Genomic DNA, 7,456 nt, shown 5'->3' on the forward strand with positions numbered 1-7,456 from the left:
CTATCTCCCTCTACTGATGTTGGATGATGCCTGCACCATATTCTCTTTGCTCTGGTATTCTCTTTATCCCTGCTTTGGGGTTTTCTTGGACAGCCTTACTTCTTGGTTCCTCTGTAAAGAACCTGGTGTTATTTGTGTTGAAACCAGGTTACTGACATTTTTATGGTGTTTAGTCTTTCTACCCAAGAACTTGTGTATTTCCCTTTGAGCAAATTCACTCCTGTATTTTTCTGGATGTTTTATAGTTTCTCGTCTGAATTTTAAGCACTCTGTGCTTGCTTACTTTACTGTTCCAAATGCAGGATTCTCTTGCACTGTACCTGCTATCAGGTCTCAATGCCTGTTTTGAGCTTCCCAGATGAGAAGTTTTTAAATTGTTTTGTAACCATTCTGAGGTAGATTTTTTTTAGCTTGTTTCTACTATCTTAGTATTACCAATGTGTGGCAAAACTTTCAAAACAAAATATTCTGCAGTTTACTTTAGTTAATAATTGCAAAGTGGGAGCTGGAAAGGGACTCTGCAGTTAGCAATACTTGTTTCTCTCACAGAGGCCCCAGGTTCAATTCAAAGTACCCTCACAAGCATTTGTAACTTCAGTTCCTGGTGATCTGACACCTTCTTCTGGCCTTTAAGGGTACCAAGAGCTTACATGGTGCATATGCATAGATGTATGCAAGCAAACACTCACGCACATAAAATAATTTTTTTGGAATTATAAACCCATGCTGCTATTATTCCATGGAGGAAACAGTGACGAGCCCTAGAATCTCAGACATTAAACTGGCTAAGATAGGTACATAACAAATCACATCTGAAATCTGCAGAGAACTGTTATCACCATAGAAAAGCAGAAGAGGAGCTGGGAACAATAGCTTGACATGTAAATAGAAACTTTCGCCTGCTTATGGCATCAACATACACAAAGAAAGCATAAGTGAACCAGTTCTCTGAGAGTGTGAATACTGGAAAGGAAAACGTGACATGGAGAGGTGGACTAACAATGAGACCCCATAGTAGGGCAGATACCCCATCTTAAGGCATCTCACGCGATCCTGTCTTTCACACCACTGCTTCAACATTCACTCAGTGCTGAGAGTAAAATTTTGCCACCTGCCAAGCACCTACACTGCTTCTCACGAAAAACAAATCAGTTGCGCTGGGGCATACACATCAGTCTGCCATGATCCCACAGGGCCAGCTCCAACCAGTGCTGACCCAGCACTGCCAGCCCATGAGCTCATCAGGAACTGCTTTAATGCCTCTCAAACTGAGCATCTGAGAAAAACTGGACGTCTGAGAGAGATGAAAAGCCGTAAAAAGTAATTAATGTGGCTTCATGTCTGCAAAGACGTTGGAAAGACCGGTATTGCTTTCACTCGACGGTGAGGAAATACTTGGCTCCTCCAGACCAATAAATGGGTTTTTTAAGCAAGAAGCTAGATGAACCATTGACGGCTGGGATTCCCTGGGCCTGCAAGATGCCCCAGCTGGGGGTAGTAGAAGAAAGCCCGGCAAAAAGACAGGTTAGAGCCACTGAGCCAAGTACTATGCAAACAAGAGGAAGCTGTAATGGAAAGAGCAGGTTTTCCCAAGCCATGGCAGCGAACGGCACTTGAATCACATAGCACTCTAAACCTCAGCGATTAGGAGGTGGCAGCCCTTCTCCACTAGAGGAGATTTAGTGGGATCTGCGGGAGCTTCAATTCAAAGTCCCACTAATTTAACATCATTCTCCAGAACAACCTTACCAAGTTCCCTGACTAACAGAGAACCTCAATGGGATTAGGTTGTTTGACTCCCTGCCTAGAGTTTGACATTTTACATAGCCAAGCAAAGAAGTGTGTTACTCCGAGAAGTCTCTCAGACCAAAATTATTTTGAGAACGAAGTTGAAATCTGCTTCCAACTTACTCTTTACTGCTAAATTTCCCTTGAAAATTTCATCTCCACTTTTATAAGCCCAATATATTTCCTACTTAATTTCTTCTTGAGACTCTTAAGGTCAAAAACTTTAAGAGCTAGATTATAATAAGTGATGCTGAATTATATTAAACCTATAAAACTAAAATCTGGCTAAGACCTATGGCTTTGCTAAAATAAATAAGTGGTTTTATTAGCAAATTGAACAGCACATTTAAAAAGGGTCAAGCCTTCTATTCTGTTTATTAACACTGACTTTCATCTCTACCCCAATTGCTCTCACTCTGCCAACTTCTAACACTGAATAGACTCCTGGGGTCTCATTGGGGTTCAACAGACGTTCTTGAAGTTACTAAATGAACTTTTTCCCAGGATACTGTGCATTCCCAGATTTGAAAGTTGTCTCGGTTACTATCCTATTGCTGCAAAAAGGCACCATGACCAAGCCAATTCTTATAAAGAAAGCATTTAATTGAGAGTTTACTCACAGTTCCAGAGGGTTGGTTCATGATCATCATGGCAGGAAGGATGACTGTAGGCAGTCAGGCAGGGGACTGAGAGTTTATATCCTGATTCATAAGCAGCAGGCAATGAGAGAGAGAGAGAGAGAGAGAGAGAGAGAGAGAGAGAGAGAGAGAGAGAGACTGGGCCTGATGTGGGCTTTTGAAACCTCAAAAGTGACACACCTACTCTTACAAGGCCACACCTCCCTATCCTTCCCAAATAGTTCCATTAATAAGAGATCAAGTATTCAAACTTATGAGCCTATGTGTGATGTGGGATTCCCCTCTGTATGCTGTGAATACCATTGGTTAATAAAGAAGCTGTTTTGGGCCTGTGATAGGGTAGAACAGAGCTAGGCAAGGGAAACTAAACTAAATGCTGGGAGAAAAAATGGTGGAGCCAGAGAGAAGCATGTAGCTCCTCCAGAGACAGACACCGTAACTTTACTCAGTAAGCCACAGCCATGTGGTGATACACAGATTAATAGAAATGGGTTAAATTAACATGTAGGAGTTAGCCAATAAGAAGCTAGAACTAATGGGCCAAGCAGTGATTTAATTAATACAGTTTCTGTATGGTTATTTTAAAAGTCTGGGCAGCCAGGAAACAAACGAACAAGTGGCCTCCTACTCCGTATGTGGGCCCTTCTCATTCAAACCACCATAGAAGATACCTGTTTTCTTCATGTGCAAGCTCTTCTTTCATTGTCACAAAGAGAGAAAAAGGAAGAAAGTAGTACTATAGTTAATCGACTTTCCCTTTGACCTGCAGCTCATTTTGCCAAAATAAGATACACAGAATAGTCAGGGAGACCAAAGTTCTACTCATTGTTCAACATTATAAATCCTTGCTCCCTGATGACTGGGGATTAAAGTCGGGTCGTCAGGCTGAGGTAGCAAATGCCTTTATCCACTGAGCCATCTCGGCAGCCTTTCCTTTGTGTCTTTGAACATAGTCCCAGCTGTCTCAAACTCCCAGTCCTCTGACCCCACCAAACGCAAGAATTATAGATATTTGACATACTTTTGTTTAACCTGCAAAGCTAACTTTCTGAGGCTGTAAGGTCACTTAACTACTAGTTTTCCTCTGCTAGACCCTCCTATGGTGTCTCCTCCACCGTGCCAGCTCCACCCTCACACTTCCTGGTAAGGCCTCTCATGCTCTGCTAATAGTTGCCCAAAATTTGCTTTCCTGCTCCCTTCTTATTCCTCCACTTTCTAAAGGAGCTGGGTTTACTTTACGTTAAAGGGCATCTCTGAGCCTCTACCAAGTCTCACATGATCGTGAGTTACTAACAGGCATGCAAGTGCAACCAGAGGATCCCTGTGGAGCCCGATGTGATATGACACTGGACATGAAGCCAGAGGTGTCCACTCATCTCCTGTCTAGTGGAATGAGAATACATATGTGGAGACATTGGATCCCATATGAGGAACGTCACCTTACATGAAGAATGTGTAAGCGGGTAGAGAAGATGAGGACAATGGAAGAGAGGATGTAGCATTTGCTTGGTCATACCGACCCCTGAAGAAGGAATGTCCCCTTTCCTAAGCAGTGCTTGACTGCAGTAAATGCCAGGGGTCCCTTGGAGTAGACAGCTACAAGGTAAATGATAGGTTCCTCCTTGCTCTCCTTGATTTACCTCATGAGCAGGGAACACCAGCAGAGTTTCTGGTGGCAGGGGGAGGGAGCTGTAGGAGACGCCTGTGTCCCCAGGAACTTAGAGAGAAACTCACCATGGGCTTCCCAAAAGGAACTGAGAAGTGGTGGTCCCACCTCATGGGCTCCCCAAAAAGAACTGAAAAGTGGTGGTCCCACCTCATGGGCTCCCCAAAAAGAACTGAGAAGTGGTGGTCCCACCTGAGCAGATGCAAGCAAGAGACCAAAGATCGACATTCCAGTTCTTCCCGTGGAGAAGCAAAGCTCGAGGACATCAGTCTAGGTTTCCGTCATCCACTCATCCCACGTAGAGGCTCATCCTCGTGTTTCTAATGATCTCCTGGGAAGCAGAAATGTGAAAGGGCATAGCCCCACTACCCACCCTCTTCATTCCTCCCCCTACCCACCCAAGAAATGGTCCAAATAAACACACGCCCTGTCACTGGGATGTCATGAGATGGGGAGAGGACCTTGCACACCGTGGAAAAGCCTTGATGTGTCCAAATGCCAGAGTCATCTGTGACTTTTCCTCTCAATCTAGAACAGTAGTATCTAGATGTTTTCTTATCGTTACTTTCCAGGTGGAATTTTAATGTCATAGGTTTACTGTGTGTGTGTGTTGTAGGTATCACTGGACTTCATGCATTTTTTAACCTTTTTTTTATTCCTCTAAGAACTAATATTCATGCCTCTTGGAGGGGGGAGTGTTGACAATTCTTACCCCACAGGAGTAAGAATACAATAATAACTAGATTCCTTTTTCTCCCACAGAAGCTTGGGGCCTGGCCCTGCAAGCCTGTACACATCTGAGGCTCATATTTTCCTCTGCTGGCACCTGAGGAGTGTATACCCTTACAGGCCAAAATGTCCCATACATGCAGCTGGAGTGATATCCACTTGATTACCGCATCTTCAAACCAGCTGGCTTCTGACTGGCAAATTGCTCCAAAGTAAAGTCAGCTTTGTTTTTTGTCTAACCCATACATGCCTGCTCAAAAGCAAGCACAAGTGTTTATTTCATGTTTAGACACACAGCGGGCTTCTTGGGACACTACAATCTAATCACCAAACAACAAACAGAAGCTGGTCATTACAATATCTCAGAACTTCATGCTGGAAAGCAAAGACACAGGGATAAATGAAAGAATTTCAGAGTCTTATATTTTAAATGAACAAAGAGATCATAGAAGACTCAAGTAAGCAAAGAAATCAATTCAGGACCTAAACCCCTCCCAGAAAAAAAAAGGTAACAAAATAGATTAAACAATAAGCAATTAAGAGGAGAAATTCAGAAGCATGGAGAGGAAAATCCAACAAGGAAAATCAACCAAAGAGAAATTCTGGAAATGAATCAATCAGTGAGTAAATAACACAATGGCCAGTAGCATCAACAGATTGAGAGGAAGAAAGAATTTCAGGGGCGGAAGACAAGGTTGAGACGATACATTTAGAAACCCAGAAAAATTAATAATCATGACTGAACCTTCTGAGAACCCTGGAAGACATTCAAAACAGCACGCCTAAAATTCATGGAGTAGAAAAAGGAACTGAGATAAAATTTTTAAACACGAACAATTTTATTTAATTAAATTAAAGCAGAGAATTTCTAAGATCTGGAGGAGGAATGTGAGTACAAGAAGTATTGAGACTCCTAAATAGACAAGATCAGAGGGGGAAAAAAAGTCCCCATGACATGCTTTGACAGCCCATATACTAAAAATTGGAATGATACAGAGAAGATTAGCATGGACCCTGTGCAAGGATGACACACAAATTCATGAAGTATTCCATATCAAAATGCCCCCATGACATGTAATCAAGATGTCAAGAATACAAAGCAAAGAAACAATATTAAAAGCTGCTAATGAGATCCTTATCTTCCTGGCTACTCCAAAGGGGCAGCTTCCCCCAGCTAATCCCTCTCTCCTGCTACGCCATCCCAGCTTTCGACCTCGAACCCCTCTCCTCCTCTCTCCCTTTTTCGGGGCTTAAATTCCTCCATCTCAGCCGGGGTGGGCACCGCGGGCCGGGGCAGGCGGTGCGTGCAAAGGGACAGGAGTCCCTTTGTTCTGATAGCCGGCCTGCAGCAAGCTAAGACCGCAGGCAGGGAGTCTTCTGACCAGCAAGGGGCTCTGATCCTGTGGAGGGGTAAGTGTGTTGACTGCCATACAAGTCCGGTTAGGGAACACACAATATTCCCGGCATCCTTATCTCCCTGGCTACTCCAAAGGGGCAGCTTCCCCCAGCTAATCCCTCTCTCCTGCTACGCCATCCCAGCTTTCGGCCTCGAACCCCTCCCCTCCTCTCTCCCTTTTTCGGGGCTTAAATTCCTCCATCTCAGCCGGGGTGGGCACCTCGGGTCGGGACAGGTGGTGAGTGCAAAGGGAAGGAAGTCCCTTTGTTCTAATAGCCTGCCTGCAGCAAGCTAAGGCTGCAGGCAAAGTGATTCCTGGATAGCAAGGGGCACTAATCCAGTAGAAGAAGACCCAGCGGAGGGAAGAGCCATTGGAGAGCATCTGAAGGAAGAGATGGGCAGGCGCCAAGGCAAGAATTCCTCCAACAATCTGAAAAACAACATGAAAACACCAGATCCCAGCAATCTTACGACAGAAGTACTTGAACGCCCTATTCCGGAAGAAGTGGAAAACAGTGTCATTATGAAAGCAATAGAGTCTCTTAAACAGGGTATGAATAACTCACTTAAAGAAATAGAAGAGAAATATAACAAAAAGATGGAAGAAATGAGTAAAGAAATGGAAGACAAATATAACAAAAAGTTTGAAGAAATGAGTAAATTCGTAAATGATACCCTGGGAAACCAAGAAAAAGCAATCAAACAGGTAATGGAATCAGTTCAAGAATTGAAAACTGAAATGGAGGCAGTGAAGAAAACACAAACCGAGGGCCGGCTGGATATGGAAAATCTAGGTAAATGAACGGAGACTACAGAATCAAGCTTAACCAATAGAATACAAGAGATAGAAGAACGAATCTCAGATTATGAAGACACCATAGAGAAAATAAACGCCCTGACCAAAGAAAACAGCAAATCCAACAAATTCTCATCACAAAACATTCAGGAAATATGGGACATAATAAAAAAAATCAAATCTAAGAATAATAGGAGTAGAAGAAGGAGAAGAATTGCAGATCAAAGGTCCAGAAGATATATTCAACAAAATTATAGAAGAAAACTTTCCCATCCTAAAGAGGGATATTCCTATGAAGGTGCAAGAAGCATACAGAACACCGAATAGACTGGATCAGAAAAAAACATCCCCTTGCCATATAATAATCAAAACACAAAGCAGTCAGATTAAAGAAAGGATATTAAGAGCTGCAAAGGAAAAAGGTCAAGTAACCTATAAAGGTA

General features: G+C 43.1%; 1 non-coding gene across 1 annotated transcript; it reads left to right on the forward strand.

Moving 5' to 3' along the window:
• Nucleotides 1–5,776: 5,776 nt before the first annotated feature.
• LOC125401490 (U6 spliceosomal RNA) lies at nucleotides 5,777–5,880 on the forward strand. The gene has a single exon (XR_007232371.1). It is a non-coding gene; the product is annotated as a U6 spliceosomal RNA (small nuclear RNA).
• Nucleotides 5,881–7,456: the final 1,576 nt, after the last annotated feature.

Source organism: Myodes glareolus, chromosome 4 (assembly GCF_982192425.1).
Source record: "Myodes glareolus chromosome 4, mMyoGla1.1, whole genome shotgun sequence".
In the NCBI taxonomy this organism is placed as follows: domain Eukaryota; kingdom Metazoa; phylum Chordata; class Mammalia; order Rodentia; family Cricetidae; genus Myodes; species Myodes glareolus.